This window comes from Equus przewalskii, chromosome 5, assembly GCF_037783145.1.
Source record: "Equus przewalskii isolate Varuska chromosome 5, EquPr2, whole genome shotgun sequence".
Taxonomy (NCBI): domain Eukaryota; kingdom Metazoa; phylum Chordata; class Mammalia; order Perissodactyla; family Equidae; genus Equus; species Equus przewalskii.
In genome coordinates this window covers 21635421-21654114 of record NC_091835.1, presented here as the reverse complement: position 1 = coordinate 21654114, position 18694 = coordinate 21635421, and the positions used below count along the sequence as shown (strand labels likewise).

The following is an 18694-nucleotide window of genomic DNA, read 5'->3' as shown; positions in this document are numbered from 1 at the left end:
CATCCACGTCTTCACGCACACCTTCTGCTTGGCGACGTATGTGGTCCAGTGATCAAGAGAGAATACACCCTGGGTTTGAATCTGGGCTTTGCCCTTCTTGGCTGTGTGACTGTGGGTGAGTCATTTCACCTCTCTGTGATTCTTTTCTCCATCTGTAAAATGGGATCAGCAACCCTGTCTACCTTACAGGTTTGTCATGAGGATGGAGATAGTTAATATGCCAGTGCTTCTAGCGATGTCCAGCACATAGGAACGATATATGGGTATTTAATTAAATATTCTTATTTTCTTTTCCATCTAATACATACGAGTTAATAATGAAGTATGCACTGTGGGTTGAAATCCTTTTTCTACTTATCAGTTGGATCTTTAATTTTTTTCTAATCAATTTCTGTGAACTCTATAGACTCTCAGTATTTGGGGGAATATTTTATCTCAGCCTGTTCTCATTTATATATTTTAAACATTTTTTATTACCAAATCTTTTGAACGTCTCTTTTGTGATTTTTTAAAATTACATCAGAGCTCATAAATTAATTCAGCTTCCAGAATCCAGTACCCAGTTACGTTTTTTAGGCATGGTTTGAGTTATTATTATAATTTTAGTTCAATAGCTAGTGTTTTATCTTCTAAATCAATTACTATTAAACTCTTTATTTCATTTGTTATATATAATTACTATCCAGGAGAGAAATGTCGGAGGGGCTGAAGTTTCTCTGGCTTAAACATAAATGACTAATAGTAGATATTATATTAGGGTCATAAATGTGGACTGCAAGATTTGTACTTCTTTAAAATTTATTGAGAATTTCTTTATGATCTTGGAAAAAATATAATCACTTTCCATAAATATCGTTTTGAGTCTGGAAAACAGCTAACACAGTTAGTCTTCTTTACAGTTCAGAAAACCCTTTTGTCTCTCTCGTGATCCCCAGACAACAATTTGAGGTGGTTGCTATTGTCTGAATTTGGACAACCATGAGTTACTATCTCGCATAGCGGTCGTGTTTCTGTCTATTTTTCATGTGTGTCTAATAAATTTTCCTTCGCGTATTTTGTTGCTATGCTGTTCAGCAGATGAAATGTAAAGGAAATTTATTGAGCAGCTATTTATACGCATTATTACACAAGTGCTTTCAAATACACTTCATTTAACTCCATAGCAACTCCATGAGGTCCCTTGTGGTATTCCGCTGTCAGGGACGACGAAAATGGTGCAGAGAGAAAATGATGTCTCCAAACCCTTCTGGATGACAGCAGAGCTGGTGGCAGAAGCTCAAATTCACAGCTAATTTTCCAGGTCTCCCGCCCTCTGCCCGCCTCATTGCCCTGAATACAGGTGTGAGTCCATCCTTTCCTGATTAATTCTATAATTCCTTCATTTTAAATGACAAGATTTCTCACAGTACGTCTTAATCGATTTCAGCTTGGTCTTACACTGCTGTTCGTTGGCTGCCTTCTTTCTGCTTTCCTGCTGTCTCTTTTCCGTCATCTGTGGTCATTTTGTTGCTGGTTTGTCAGATTGTTTTTCCTTTTCATCTAGTCTTAGGAGAACATTTTCTTTTTGATGTTGGAATCCAGACCATTGAGACTCGTTGACGTGTACATTCATTTTTATTGTAATACATCAGTGTGCACCAGAACAGAAAGTAGAATGGTGACTGCCAGGGGCTGGGTGATGGGGGAAATGGGGAGATGTTGGTCACAGGGTACAGACTTCCAGTTACGAGATGAGTAAGTTCTGGGGTATAACGTACAGCATTGTAACTATAGTTAACAATACTGTCTGCACACTTGAAAGTTGCTAGCAGAGTGGATCTGAAACGTCCCCACTACAGAAAAACGTAGCAGTTAAATGTGAGGTGATGGAGGTGTCAGCTAACCTTATGTGGTCATCATTTTGAAATACATACGTGTATCAAATTGAAACGTTGCATACCTTAAACCTACACAGTGTTACATGTCAAATATGTCTCAGTAAAGCTGGATAAAAATAAACAAAAAATGAAACAAATAGGAAAAATGTGCACTAGAGAATTCTGGAGATTCTTTGACAAAATCTCATTGTAGAGATTTGGAAGATACTGTAAATTACCAATGATCCCTCTGGCCAGAAAGAATCATTCTTCACATTTTTTGTCATATATATATATATATATATATATAAAATTGATATAGTGGATATGGTTTTAAGTCCTTCTTTTCACTTAACGTTACCTCATGAACAATTTCTCGTATCCCTGAAAGCAGGGATTTTGATGCCTGCATAAAAGGATGCATTCTAATTTTTCGATCATTTCCACTCTTGAAGTTATTTCAGTTGTTTTTAATTTCTGCTTTTACAAATAAAGCTGAAATAATCTTGCGTTTAAAGCTTTGACTGTGTCTCTGATTGAGTCCCCTTGACAGATTCCTGGAAGTGGAATTAGACCAATTGTGAATATTCTCAGGCTCTTGTAGCAGACTACCTGAGCAACGTCTCATAAAAGACGCCCCAGTTTATAATCCTGTTCTCTTTGCAAGAGAAAGGACGCTTCCCCTGAATTGTCTCCCCGCCCACCAGCCCCTCACACAGTTCTGCAGTAGCCTGCTAATTGTCCGCCGCTGTTGACGAAATGGCACAGACTTTCAAACCAGGACGCCCAGGATCCGGGATCCACTCTGACTCTGCTATTTAAACCTGGCAAGTCACGTGACCTCTCAGACGCTCATTAGAGGCACATTCAACAATCATGCACAAAAGGTTATTTCCTTCCCTGGGGAAGGACAGGTGGAGGGGAGATTTCAGATAAGCTGACTGTAGTTAGGCTACCCAGATCTAGTAGCGCCTGCTGGAGGCGCTCTCCACCGGGTTATACAGGCAATGGAAGAGCAGGGGAAGCTTCGGGGGTCCATGACGCATTATTGCAAAAATCTTGAAAATTGCCTTTGTAAAATATAGTTTGTGTTGTAGGATAAAAACACGGTTTCTCTCAACGTTAGATGGTTGAGAGGTCGTGTATAGTAAAGCAGGACAGACAGTAATAGCAGGAACATCCTAAGAACAGAAGCGGAGGCCACGGAGCCCACACTGGGCATGAGCCATGTGAGGAGTGCTCACCCACATCTCTTCTTTGCACGGCTATCCTGTGAGCGCCGTACCTGCTGGTACCCTATGAGGGAGACATGGAAACCGAGCCTGGGGGAGGGAGGAGGGTCCCCTGTCTTGCAGCTCCATCAGGATGTGGTGAGGCTGAGATTGGGGCCAAGGGAGCATGACTCCAGAGGCAGCCTGGCCCTCTCGTGATCCAGACTAATGTCCACTGAGTGAGGATAGAGAAAATGTTCCCTTGCTCATCTTACTTCCACCATAACAGTGGCCCCATTTGTTTGTGTGCAGAGAGACACTAGTGGTGGAGCATGAAACAGCCCTGTGGGTCCAATGTCAGGGCAGCCAGCACTAGGATTTAACAGAAAAAGAGTTTATGGACAGGGACCAGGCAGCCTCCAGAACTAGGCTGGGAAATGTGCAGGAGAAGGGAGACTGGGCTGCACTGGTCCCACAGCCCCATCAGCGCACACAGCCGGGCTGCCATGGCCGACCTGGGCCCTCACTGCAGCTGGGGTCCATCTCCATGATGAGTGCCTGCCTCCTGCTTCAAGTGTCACCAACTCCCAAAGCAAAGGATGAGGTGCACATCTGGTTGGTGGTGACTGGTCACATGACCATGCCCTAGCTGCAAGGGATGCTGGGAAAGAGAGGATCTGGCATTTGGGGTTCTGCTTTCTTCTACCAAGATTCACAAGGTGGGGGATTCCCATACTGCAGATGTGGGTTTTGAATTCTGGGAAACCAAAAACAAATGGCGAACATCTACTTCCCCAACAAAACTGAAGAACACTTTATGTCTGTCTATCCTTAAAATATATCAGGCAGTGTGATCTGAGATATTTAGGGGGACACAAAGTCTTCAACTTTCAAATGATCTAGAAATGAGACAGAGAGAGAGAGGACAGAGGAGACAAGGAGAGAGTGAGAGAAGGATAGACAGATAAAGAGAGAGAAATGGGGTTGTGAAAGCAAATTATATGCATTTCTTTCCAACTGTGCATTCAATGGTGTCACGTTGATTGTTTAAAATTGACCATGGTGGAAATATTTACACCACGGACATTGACAAACACTTTTCCCCCAGGCAGCTGGTTTATCAAACATTTGCCAGCACCCCACTGGAAAGGTCCCTGCTCTCTGTCCCCTCCAGGCTTGCTGAAATCACCCCCAAGAAGTCAAGTTCACCTGCCTCCTCCGCAGCTAATTCCTGGCATCTCCCTGATTGAGTTTAGCTTGGTTCTACCTTCAAATTCAGAAATGACTTACTTCCCTTCCTCTTAAGGATATAGATCAATGAGCGTCTAATTTGTAGTAGTAACTATCCAGATCCATTTTAAAACAGACTCCCGTTTTCTAAACAGCTCCCAACTTGCCCAAAGGCCACAAGCACCATTTTAGACATGATGAGCATCAGCATTTTAGAAAGCTAGTGTTTGAGAAAATAGTTTACAGAAAAAGGGATTTGGAGGTTTTGCCATCCTCAGAGCCCAGCCCGGGGATCTGTGGGTGAGGGAGGTGGGGGGACGGGAAGTGTAAAAAATGAAGGAGAAAACCATACACAGATCGTTGGGAGGAAGGACCATTTCCATGCTCATTAGTGCTAGTTGTGGTTTCTGGCCCGAATTGCTTCACGTTCAGAGCAGAAAGAAAGGAGAGCAGTTCTCAATGGAACTGTCCAAGGAGACTCTTGGGCAAGGCTCCCACACCCAGCCCAGCGCCTGCAAAATGCTTCCTTTTTTCTCTGTAGACTTCATTGTCCAGTGGGAGCTGATTGCCCAACAGGGAATATTTTCCTAAATATGTCTTCAGAACATTTTGTAAAATAGCCTCTAGCTGGTTTTTGACAGACAGTGGCTGTTTCTTTGGGGAATTTGAGCGTCCAACGGCCTTTGAGAGAGTCCTCACCATCTTTGTAAATGCCTGAATACAACTAAAAGATGCACATGCACCGGAACACGGAAGTCTTCTCTCATAGGAACCACAAAGTCTTCATATTTCACACTGGTGGCAGCTGATTGCCTACTGGATTTCCCCTTCATTACTATTGAATGCATAATTGCTACACAATTAAAATGTAATTATACTGTCAAAGAATAATTCCATACACTCTAGCATAGTGATTTACACAACTGCAAACGTATTTTTAAAAGAATTCTGAAAGTTCCTGTCCACACGGCATTGCTAAGTCCTTTAATAATTGGTGCCTTTCTGAGCATCTCTCCAAGAGCTTCTTAGCTGTCACATTTTTAAGGTCAACTGTACAAATATTAGCTTCTCATCTACACAGGGCTCCTGGAAACATGATATTAGTTATCCGGAGTGATCTAATTATTGGTTTGTTTGGAAAATAGATAAACTCTTTGTGTTTCCGAGGCATTGCACACTCCAAGGGTCCTAAAGCTTGTCGTAATTCCTTAAGGATGAAGAATTACCAACTCTTTCTTAAGGTTCTGAAGAAGGAAAAATTAGAAAGAAAGAAAAAGAAAGAGAGAAAGAGGAAGGGAGAGCGGGAGGAGGAAGGAAGGAAGAAAGGAAGGTGGGAGAGAGGGAACCAGCTTTGCTCTCCAGGCTCCAGGGAGAGGCTGAGGGCCTCCTGGGTGATGCTCATCTCCTCTCTCTGTCCCCCTCCTTCCTTCCTGGCTTCCCCTTTCTCCCATTCCAGTCTTCTGTCTCCTCCCTTTTTTCCTTTACATGTCTCCCTTCCTTCTGTCCTTGCCTCCTGTTAACCCTGATGGGGAAGGGAGACACTGGGCTGATCTGCCTCATGCTTCAGGGGGCCTAGGAATACCGTGGAGCACAGCATTGACTTCTAATAAGAATAATGAGTTTCCCAGACCTGCATCAACACATGGTGAAATGCTGACATCATGAGAAAAGGTCGCCTCCAGTGTGGTCAGTGAGGCGATCCATTGTGACATACAGAGTCTGACTGTGCTGGGCTAGTGCTGCCTGTTATTTGGCCGAAAGCCGGTCCTCCTAGAGGAGAGGCCTTGCTCCTCTCTCTCCTGGGACTGCCACCCAGGGTGTGGACGGCAAGAAGAGCCATGTAAGGGGCCAGCCCAGTGGCATAGTGGTTAAGTTCATGCACTCTGTTTTGGCTGCCCTGGATTTGCTGGTTCAGATCCTGGGTGCGGACCTACACACCGCTCATCCAGCCCCACTGTGGCAGCGTCCCACGTACAAAATAGAGGAAGATGGGCACAGATGTTAGCTCAGGGCCAATCTTCCCCACAAAAAGAAAAGAGCTGTATAAGGAGAGAGGGATTGTATTTCCACGATCTGCTTTTATTGTTGTTTTAAAATAAAGGGCACATTCCCAGAAAATCAAATAACAATAGTAATGACTCAGATAATAATTAAAGCAGAATTTACATTCTTGTGCTCTTGTTCGTGCATCTAGTACCCGTAAAAAACAAACAAAAAGTCAAGCAAACAATAGAGAAGACCTGCAGGCCTTCCCCGGGGCAGACTTCCCTTTATGCTGGCCTCACGCACACCCATGCCATGGGGCTAAGGAGAGTCCCATGTGGGAGATGGGGGCGCTGAGATGCCCCTCTTCACTGCTCTGTGTCCTCGCACCTGCTGTTACCTGCCTTGAATTCTTTCCTCGCCTTTCTCTTCCCCACCACCTTTCACCTAATCCCTCTGACCCTGGCATCTCAGGTTATTCTCCAAGAAGCCTTTGCATCTCTGATTGGCCAGGCTCTACACACGCACCGGTAGCTTCCTGCTTACACACATCACGTTGCATTGGAGTCTATTTACGGGATGTTCTTCACCTCAGAGCATAAGCTCTTCAAGGAAATATGTCTTATTTCTTGTTGCATCTCCAGCAACTAGCGTAGTACCTGGTGCAAATTAACTGTTCAATAAAAATTTGAATCATGCGAAGCCTCCATAGCAGGAATAGCAACGTCACTAGGAGTAATAGTAATAATGTGCCAGAAAGAAGCTTTGGGAAAAAGGTGTGCTCTTGAAGCTATGGGATAACTAAATTTTGCATAATTCTAGAATAACCCTGGGAGAGGCATTCTGGTGCGGCTGCCCACCAGCTAACACGGCACCACCATGTGGCAAGGGCAAGGACACAGAGAACACGGTTTCAAAGTCCTTCAGCTTGCCAGCCTTGAAATCATGTGATGTTTTGACTTTCAGGAGTTGCATGATTTCAAATTTTGTCATGTAATTCAAATGGATTAATTTGTTAATATCATTTCAAATTTGCATAATCTAAATTCACAAACATAGTGTTATAATTGAACTGGAAGCAAAACACAGAAGTGATCCGAGAGATGACGAAACTAGAGCTGACGGGAACTGGGCCAGCAGAGGACCACGAAAGGCAGAGCCCCTGACAAAGAAGGCTCTCAGGACGGTGGACACTCCAGTGACATTGATGATCCTAGCTAACGCTTTTGTACTTGCTATTTACAGGCAGAGCTCTGAGTGTGTTATCCAATTTAATCCACAAATAACCCTGTGGGGTTATTTATTTCTGATGAGGAAACTGAGGCACGAAGAAAGTTGAGGTGTCTTGCCCAAGGCTGCTCTGTGAGTCTGCAGTCATCGTCTTAACCCCATCTTCACCTCTCTGTCCCTGACTGTCCCCTCTACTCCTCTCCAAATTCATGAATTTACATTGTTAACTCTTAAGGGAATCTGTATACAGAGTCGATTGCATTAGACAAACATTTCTGCGGCCCCCACTGTCTTTAGGGAGCAATTCTTCCTACGCTCAAGGCATTCGCTGTGTAGAAATTCAAATTGACCAACATTGACCTCCTTTACGGTGGCCACTTTCTAGAGTTTCTAAAACCCAGCGTAGCACAAACAAACAAAACTCCCACAAGTCATGTCAGCGAGAACTTCAGTGGTCTAGAAATCGCTCCGGTGGAGAGCAGTCAAAACCACTCACAACTGGAGAGCAGACAGGGACGTCCCGGACACGACTCTTCAACAAAGACTTGCACGGTCTGGGCACCCCACTGCGTTAGGCGACTCCTGCCACCCTGTCATTTTACTAGCTGGCCAGCATTGGCTTTTGTCACCAGGCTCGGCAGCTTGCCCCTAGTCCACAAATGTGCCCCCAACAGAGAGATGTGGTTCCAAAAAAGGAATGTTGGTTTTGTGCTGCAGTCGTGAAACAGGACACCGTGTGTGTTGACTTTCCCTGGTTCCTGTTTGAAGCAGTTCAGCGGGCTGGCATCTACCGAAGGTCGTTAATGACGCGATCTGGCCATCTCGTCAACCTCAGTCTCTGGAGGGAAATTTGCAGTGAGGGCTCTGAGATTAGGATCAGAGCTCTCCAGTGTTCATGGCAAATATCAAATGGGAGGCAGTCTCGCCTCGGGACTCTGTCTCAACCCACAGAACTGTTCTCTGGTTTCTTGAACACAAAATCAACCAAATCAAAACAACGTATGTTCCCCGTTAAGATGGAACATAGATATTTTTGAAAACTGAAACTCCATGAATTTAAGGAGACAGGACTTGAAATCAAGTTGGTCCCAGATTAGGATTTTAGGGATTATTCAGGCTTTCTGAGGCAGTAGATGTTTCTGGGGCAAATGGAAGTGGACTGCACAGTATGAAGCCGTAGGAGCAGCAATAGAAGGAGCAGCAATGGCAGCTCTGGTGACAAAGTTGTATGAGAAGCCATTAGGGTATTGAGGACAAAAACAAGCATGGAACTGCAGAACCTGACCTGGTTTTGTGTCAGTTTATGTCCACTGAAGCTGAGTTCCATTCTTGTCACCTGTAAAATGGGAACAACAGTATCAACCTGCTTTGCAGCGTCTTTTTATATGCAAAAATGATGAGTTGGAAAAACTCAGCTGGGTCATACAAGTGAAAGGATGGAATACAGGGTGCTTTAAAAATCTCATCAATATAACAAAAGATTTACAGCCCCACACACAGCTTTTAAAGAAAATAAGAAAAATACAAATAACCCTATCAAAAAAGGAGTGATGAATATGATCAATCAACTGACAGAAGAAATAAAAACGGCCTTAAATTTAGGAAAATTAGCAATTGAAGAATTGCAAATTAAAATGGCGAAATGTTTTTTTTCTGCCAGATTGAAAGCATAAGAGCAATAATGTCTGGCATAGTGGGGACATGGGAAAGAGGCTTTGTGATATAGCAAATGTGACTGTGCGGATTGAGATCAGCTTTTGAAAGAGCAATTTCAAATTGTATATCAAAATTTTGTTTCTTCTCATTTGATATGACAATTTCACTTCCAGGAATTTACAGCTGAGGAATAAGGGCACAAGTGCCTAAAGATAATATAAGGCTATTGAAAACAAGATTTTGCCAGAAAGATGGTGTCCAGAGGGGGAAAAATATCCCTGTTATTACCTCTCCAAATTCCGCGAAATATCAAAGCCCAAATATGGTTGCATATAGACTCGGGACTGAGAAATGTATTTAAATTTCTTCGCTATTGCAATAGGTTAAACTTTATTTGGCAAGGCAAAATATGAATTATAGCTTAATTTGACATCATTTTGAAAATACCCCAACTGTGGTTGAGTTCTTAATCTTTACAGTAGATTTTTTGGGATGAAATAGAGCAAATGTTGCCAAGAGTAGAAACTTGCGTCTGGGTACAAATTAGACCCGGCTCATTTTGTTATGGTGACCCCATCATTTAAGAAATTGTAAACTAATACTTTGGAAGAGTTCATGAGCCCCATGCAATGGCTGGATGGCATTCAGGGAAAAGACACTGGCTGAGCTTCTGAAAACATCAGCGAAATTACTGAGCAAACTGATTTCTGTACCCTCTGTGCGGTTTGGTCAAATTTGGTGGTTAAAGAGAGGACACTAGAGGCAGGAAAGTTGTTCCACAGTCTGCTCTGTAAATAGGGAAAAGCTCATACAGCGCTCATCCTTATTTGCACGCTCCATAAAAATACTTTGGGATATATAAAGTCATGAACGCGTTTCATCCCCAAACAGCACTGCACTGAAATATGGAAAAGGGCAAATCATTAGAATTGCTACAAGAAATGATCAAAACACAATAATTATGGAAGACATTAATGTGTCAACTCAGAATTTGCCAGATGGAGGCAAGAAATAACAAGGAAAGAAAAGGATCTGCACACTGCAGTTAACGTGTTTAGTTTAATAGACACATATTGAATTTTTTACCTTATAAAGAGACGAGGCTTTTGTCCCCCCAGATATCCATGAAATATTTACAAAATTTGGTTAACTGTAGGCTGAAGGAAAACTTGATTACATTCTCCAAAGTGGAAATTACACAGGTCATCCTACTTAACCAAAATGTATTAAATCTAGAAATAGTCTGCAAAAGAATAGTAAAAAATAAATTTTAAGTACTGGGATATTTTGAAAGCACTCTTTCAAATAGTTTTGAGTCAAAGAGAAACACAATTGTTGTCAAAGTCAATTTACAAATGATTTAGAAATTAGATTTGTAATTCTAACCTGCAGAATGTTGTCAATTCAGATTTAGAGCTTTAAAAACCTTTACTACTAAGAGAAGAAAGATTTTAAAGAATTAATTAAGTCTTCAACTCCAGAAGTTATATAAAAATAAAAATAAGCAAAAAAGTAAGTGCCAATCATGATAAAAGCACATGATAAGTTAGAAATAAAATGCGTAGAAATAATAAAGTCAAGATCCAATTCTTTGCAAAAGTTAACAAAATAAAGAAGCTTTTAGGAAGTATAATCAAGGGAAAAAAAGAGAGAAAGGCAGCATACAGCATTTGGAATTAGAAAGAGAATATAACCGCTGACATAAACTAAAATTTTAAGATAAAGAATGTTTTTTTCCCATAGAAGTAGTGTTCTCAACAGTGACAAATAGTGACAAAGTTCTTAATAGTAAATGTTCATCAACAGGATAAACCAAACGTGGTATAGACATTCCACAGAATACTATGCTGCCATGAAAAGGTATAAGAAAAGTCTTTCTGTACTAATATGGAAAAATCAGAACTGTGTATACAGAATGCTTTAATTTGTATAAAAAGGAATGGATACATTTTTGTCTTTGCTTCCATGTACACTCAAAAGCTCTAGAAGAATGCATCAGAAGTTGATAACACTGGATATATACTTGAGTACCCTGCATGGTAGGAATTGATCAGATGGAGAACAGGGGAAAGATGCACATTTTTATTGCATACACTTTTAAACTTTTTGCTCTTTGAAACTTATGAATGTACTACCTATTCAGTAAATGAATAAATAAGATAACACTGTAAACATAATTTAAACTAATCAATTTGAGAGTCTGAAAGTGGTCGATGTTTTTCCAATATCTTATAAGTTGCCAAAACTGATCAAAGAAGAGGTATCAAATCTAAATAGGCTGGACATCTCAACCTCATCTAGTTACATGTCTTTCTTACCCAGGGCATCTGCTGGTAAATGATGCCACAGACCTCTTGTACTCCTAACTCTGTCTCAGCATGTGCTTCTCGAAGAACCCAGTCTTCAAGCTTGTCATTCACTCTTCGAGACCCTCAGAGCTAAAAGATGAAGTTTGAACTCAAAGGTTTGGCCTCGGTGCTATAGCCTCTCCTTAGAGGCCATGCCCTCATTTCTTCACCCCACAAGTTCTACTTATCCTTCAGGAGAAACATTTCTGCTCAAGTCTCCCCTGAGACCTCCAGACAGTCACCGCTCCAAGCTCTCAGATTGCCCCATCGCTCTGACGGTTACCTGGGGTCACAGGCAAGACTGGGGCTGGCATGAGCAATGGGGTCATCCCTACCCGTCACTCTGGTGGGAACTCGACTGCAAATATTTACCTGAAATTTCCCTGTGCTCTGCTTCCTCAGGAACAACGATGGAATTGTTGAGTTTAAATTCAAAGTTTCATGCGATGGATTTCCCCCTCTTCTTTTGGTAGGATTATCCATTTACTAGAATTATTAATTTAACCATCAACATGTTTCCCCATGTGATTCTAATAATCAGAATCACCCAGGCCCTTTAAATGCTCAGTTCTGCTGAAGGAGGGGGTGTCGGGGGGTGTGCTTTCTTTTACAGAGTATTTTGATTTTTTAAAAGCCTGAAATGAATCAAAATTTCTTTCTACGAATCCTGGTCAATATATTCACAAAGTCATCGTGCACAGCTCATGGGGAAGTTTGGGAATCAGAGCCTCACATCAGGGTCCAGGCTGTCATTTCCAGGCTAGTTAACCCAGCTGAGCGCTGGGAAGGACGCTTAGATTACAGAGTGTGAACAAACTGGATAAGGAAGGCCCCGAGGAAGGATCAGATCCATGACGTCTGAATGCAGAAGTCAGTCTGAACTCTGGGGCATGGCTATAGCTGGGTGATTTGTGTGTTTCCTTTCATTGAACCTCCTTACACAGACCCTGAGCTCAAAGGAGGATGAGAAAGATGTGAGATGTGTTGGTGTCAATACTCAGTTCCGCCCATCCCGGCTCTACCACCCTCTATGGGGCCCCAGCGTCCTCGCCTGAGGCAAGCAGACTCACTAACATCCACTTTGTTGGGTTCTTCAGAACGTAAATGAGACAATGGCACTGAAAAAGGTATTTGATGGGAGGCTGAATGAGAAGCATAGGATGTGGGAATTGGATGGATCTTAAACGTCGTGTAGTCTGACGTTCTGAGACTGTACGTGACGGGACAGAAGCCCAGAGAGGGGAAGAGATTTCCCAGCTAGCTTCTGGAAGAGTACGTCTTAGGACCAATGTCTCCAAATTTCTACTCCTGAGCTTTCCATAAGCTCTCTGCCTCATTAATGAGACTTCTAATGATAAGCATAATCGCTAATGTTTATTCATGATATATCCCGTGCCAACAACAAGCACTTTTCATTGATTATCTTAATTAATTCCGTGAATGACCCTATGAAGCCGGTATTATTACTCTTTTATAGATGAGGAAACCTAGTCTCAGGGAGTTTGGGAACTTGCTCAAGCTTCTGCAGCCAGCAAACCGTGGTGCAGGATTAGGGCCCAGCAGTAGCATCCAGACGCTGCCTGCATCCATTACCCCATCAGGCCTCCTCCTGGGAGAACCTGTACTGCCACCCAACCCTCAGCAGTAATGGGAAGTTTCTTTCATTCTCCAGATGGGTATCGCTTGTGTAATAGTCGGAGTTCATGCATATAAACAAGAACAAACGTATTACCTCACTAAATAATGCCCTTTAAAAATGAATGTTACGAAACTATCTTTTTCAAATGTGTTTTCCCTTTCTTATTTTTAAAATTATTATTATTATTATTATAATTTGGTGAAGAAGATTGACCCTGAGCTAACATCTGTGCCAATCTTCCTCTATTTTTTTTTTTAAGATTTTATTTTTTTCCTTTTTCTCCCCAAAGCCCCCCAGTACATAGTTGTATATTCTTCGTTGTGGGTCCTTCTAGTTGTGGCATGTGGGACGCTGCCTCAGCGTGGTTTGATGAGCAGTGCCATGTCCGCGCCCAGGATTTGAACCAACGAAACACCGGGCCGCCTGCAGCGGAGCGCGCGAACTTAACCACTCGGCTGCAGGGCCAGCCCCCTTCCTCTATTTTTTTGTATGTGGGACACCTCCATAGCATGAGCATGGTGACGAGCTGTGTGTAGGTCCGTGCGCAGGACCCAAAACCATGAACCCTAGCCCGTCGAAGCAGAGCACGCCAACTCAACCACTACTCCACTGGGCTGGCCTCCTGTTTTTCTTTTATATTGATCATTTTCCTAGTTTAATGGCACAGGAAAGAAAACAGAAGAAGTCAAGAAGATATGCACACACATATGTTTCCCTCCTTACTCCTTTCTCTTTTAAAAATTTCTGACTTGTTCTTTCCTCAAAATATTTATGCTTTAATGAAAATGACCCAAGGCAAAGTTAATTTTCATGGGGCTCACTCCTCACTGATCTCCAATTAGAGGCAGTTGCTATAGTTACACTTGAATCAAAACACACAATATAATAACTTTGCAGTATAGAAGTTTTCCCCCAAATGAGCACACTCTTCCCCAAAATGTTGGGTAAATTGTAAGGTGTATCAGGGCTCCCTCTCCAAAATCAGCTTCAAGAAATGTTGAATAATTTAGTAACTATAAGAAAAGTGGGGAGGGTGTGTCAAAGGGAAAATTAGAAGGTCATTATAGTGGTCCTGTACTTCTCTGCTGTCACTATGTCTTTTGTGAAGATGTTGAAGAAAACAGTGACTCTTTAACAAAATGTATGAATTAGTCACTCAATTAGCAGCAAGAAAAATTTCTGCCAAGGCAGATCTGGTAGGGCTTTGAAGCTCCACGAGAGGCGTGCTTCTGGCTTATATTTTCTTCATGGTCTCATGTGAAGATGAGACCACAAATAATTTTTAATTCCCTAGAGAGAGCTGTCAGAAGAACACCACCACCAAAATGCATGTGGCATTGGCTTCCAAGTGTGAAAAAAAAATTCCTCCTTGACCTTGTTTAGCAGAATAGAAAACAATTACAGGGAGAATGTTGAAAAACAAGTATCAAATGTTGAAATACAAACATCAAAAAGGAGGATCTCTTGGATGTTAAAAAATACCAACCACAAGTTAGAATCAAAGATATGGCTGTTTTTCCTTTATTCTTAGAGCGTATTTGTATTGTTTAATAAACAGTCAATTATAGACATATTTGGAATATGTATGTTTTCAATTTCTATTCTAAATCTGGCTTGGGAAATTCTTAGGGATTTTTCCTAACAGTCATAAAGACTATGAGTCTGGATCTTGTACTGTTCCCTCCCCCACAGCTTTTCCTTTATACACAGAAAGTCGGAGAGAAGCGACTAGCATCTCAGGAGCCCTGCTCTGCCCCAGCCTCCTGTTGGCTCATCTTCAGGACACCCCTGCAAGGCATGCTTCACGACCCTTGCTTGGGTCAGAAAGTCCAGCTTCCCAGAGTAAGCGATTTGCCCCAAACAAATAAAGCAATGAACTTCCCAAGGTCACATAGCTGGGAAGTGGTGGAGGTAGGTCTTGAACCTGGGCAATCAGGCATCAACATTGATGCTCTTAACACTATAGCTCCTTCTGCGGCCCACTCTGCTCTCATTGTTTTGGTGCCAGAAAAACAGGATCAGGCCCCAGGCATCGGGCCGGGACCCATGGGGAATGTCCTGGGCTGAGCTCTCTGAGATGCACGCTGGTATCCGCAGGGCCTTGGAGGCTGGGTGTGGACCAAAATGGCTAAGTGCTCATACATGGTCATGAAGTGCCTCACCCTGGGAGACATTCAGAAGCACAACCACGGAGAAAGTACCCGGGCGATCCTGCACCACGAGGTGACGATTTGACCACATTTTTGGAAGAGCATCTTGGAGAGGAAGGAGTCTTAAGGGGACAAACTGGAGGTGATGCTACTGAACACTTGGAGGGTGTTGAGTACTCTACAGAGGCTAGAGCATTGTCCAAAACACAGACCACTGGGGAGCTTCATCTGGATGACAGATCAAAGATAACCAAGCCTTCGGGAACTCTTATTGCTACCACTGATTCTAATTCCAGTCGCTGGGCCAATGGGGCGATCCCAGCCATCACACTGATGGTCGGCATAAGTAGCTACCAGTCCTATGAAGTCCTGATGTCTCACCTCTGCTTGGGAGAAGACCAAACACATTCTCAGAAGCCAACGGAAGAAGAGATCGCTTAGGACAAGAAAGAAAAGAAACCAGCATGAACTACTTTGACTGACGGAAAACTTCACCGGAAAAAGTAATGTTACTAGGTCAATTTCTCTTTCCGTCTCCATTAGAAACAAACAAAATGAAAAGAACTGTTCTATTATTTCTATTCCTGAGCTTTTGGGGTGTCTCTTTTTATTCGTCAACTTTATTTTGGTGATTCCTCCCTACGTAATTTAGTTATTGAGTTGGGCATGACCTTCTAAAAATATATCTCGCGTTTAAAGTATACCACCAGGTTTGCCTGTCTATTTGGTTAAAAAAGTAAAGAAAGAAAGAGAAGCAGGATCAGAATCTTGGCACCCTGCGTCTGAAAGGGCTATGTTAAGATGAGGGCTGCGTCATGTCTGGGACACGCATGACGGAGTGGGGTGCCTGAGCAGACTGCATATAGTGGCCAGGAACGAGAAGGGTCCCTGGCCCAGAGCTTCTCAGAGCCACCTTAAGGCCCAGTCAAGAAGTCGGCTGCATCCTTCTTGAGAGTCACCCCCATCCTCTTGCCCAAACTTTCTGGACCAGATTCAAACACCCAGAACACTTCTGCCTCAAGAACTCTCCCCTCCAAGGCAAAGGCATTCACTGGACAGAACTGAGCGCCCGCTACCAAGAGGGTCTGCAACATAAAAGGGGACGGGGGGGAGCGACGCTTTCAAAGGAAAACAGTGGATACTGAAATGTCGTGGGACTTCGGAACAACTCTCACTCCCAAGGCCCTGTGGGTCATGGCCTCAGAGGGCAGATGAGAAGGGGCTTTGGGAGGCGGCCTCAGGCTTCTGCTCCAGGAGAAGTGCTCTGTCTGAGCAGCAGATGGCTTTACCGGTGCAGTGTTGGGCCTGCCCTTGCCGAGGGCACAGGAAAATGAGGGCTGGTGGTGAATCGGGGTCCAATAACTATGTAAGTGGGAACCGTCACTGGAACAAAGATGAAGAATTCTTTGATGTGAGAATGTTGGGTAATGACCTGCAGGGGGACTGCAGGGGCTCAAGAGGGCAAGTGATGCCAACCGTGCCCCATAAAGCTTCTGCTCAGAGCAGATGCACCATAGTCCCTGCCCACGGGTCACGCCATTAGTTACAGCAGGCCATGTGACCAAGTCCAACTCAGTTATATATATATATATATAAAATGGAACGATAATCAGCCATAAAAAAAGACAAAATCATCCCATTTGCAACAACATGGATGGACCTTCAGGATTTTATGTTAAGTCAAATAAGCCAGACAAAGAAAGACAAGCACCGTATGATTTCACTCATGTGGAATATAAACAAACACATGGATAAAGAGAACAGATTAGTGGTTTCCAGAGGGGAAGGGGGCTGGGGGAGGATGAGAGGGGTAAAGGGACACACATGTATGGTGACGGATAAAAACTAGACTATTGGTGGTGAGCACGATGCAGTCTCTACAGAAACTGATACATAATAATGTACACCTGAAATTGCACAATGTTATAAACCAATAAGACCTTGATAAAAAATTTTTTTAAAAATTGAAAGATTGTGGATAAAACAAATAAGTAAAAACATTGAATCAGACATGGATTTTGAGAATAAGAAAGTTGTGATTGAAAAGAATTATGAATACTGAATTATGGTATATTTTATTATTCAAAGAATTGTGATCAATCAAAAAGACAATAAATCAAGCCCTGATGTGTAGCTTTGCTGATGGGCATGGTGTAAATACACCCAGCATGGGCGTTTCAGGTTACGCATGTGACACGACTGAATGTGGACTTGGGACGAGAGGCACAGGAGCCACCATCCTATTGTATTTTCACCATAGAGATGCAATGAATGTAAATAACATCAACAGAGGCATAGATAATATAGTAAAATGCAGTAAAAGAATCAGGAAGTGATGTTTTAAGTTTTCATTACCTTTTCTTTTAATAGAATTTATCTGTGTTTATATAATTTAATTTTTAATAATGCCTGTGTTTAACAACCAACCTCCAGAATTCCTAAAATTTTAATTGACTGTTTCCAGCCAGTACAAGCTTGAAAATACAGATACCCTTGATACAAGCACAGTGTCATTCTGCTGTAGATCGCTCCCCAGAATGGTAGGAGACGGAGAAAATAGTCTGATGTGTGTCGTGATTGAGGCTAGAGTGCAAGAGACATGGGGGATGCATGCTAACAGAGAGAGGGAGGACAAAGCAAAAAGCAGAGGGGCTTTTGTGTCACTTCCCATTAAGGAAGTGGGGAGGAGAATCCTGGCTCAGGAAGAGAGAGACTCCAGGCCATCACTCCCAAGACGCTCTTGACTCCCTGCAGGTATGGAAGGCAGTTAGAAACTTCCATTCACACCTGCGGGGGCACTCAGGGGTCACTGACGTTTGGCTGGGAAGTTTCCCAGAGGAGCAGCCAGGCGGGGTGAAATGACCCTGTAGGCAGAGATGGCGCCAAACACCTGGGGGAGACACGACTGAGAGGGCACCCGGTCAGCAGAGAGAGCCACTGGGCTATGGCCAAGCTGAGAACAGACCACAAGTTGTGCCAGCCAGAGACATGAGCAGCAGCAGCTGGCAGAACTCAGGAGACAAAGGCCAACCAACGACACCTCGGTGACCCCCGGACGATGCACGCTGAGGACCACAGAGCCCGGTGCTGTCCCTCCCCCAAGGCCACAGTATCATTGCATCCCCTTCTTCCCAGAACCACCTTGGAGGGGAGCAGGGAGAGAAAGGCAATCTGAAGACTCCGTGACACGAAAGAGACCCAGCCGTCTCAAGAGACTGTCTAGTTGACTGGATCAACGACGTTTATTAGATTAGACCAAAATGCGATTTTCCCCGCTACACAGCTCCCACGGAGTGTGAAACCTGCAAAGGAGATCTAGTTTCCCCATTTTCTTATTCTAGTAACTGCACATTTGTAACCCCGTGATAGTATCTTCACTGGGGGTTTGGAA

General features: G+C 43.2%; 1 pseudogene; it reads left to right on the top strand.

Annotated features, from left to right (window-relative positions):
• Positions 1-15277: 15277 nt before the first annotated feature.
• Positions 15278-15744, top strand: LOC103540919 (cytochrome b5-like; annotated as a pseudogene).
• Positions 15745-18694: the final 2950 nt, after the last annotated feature.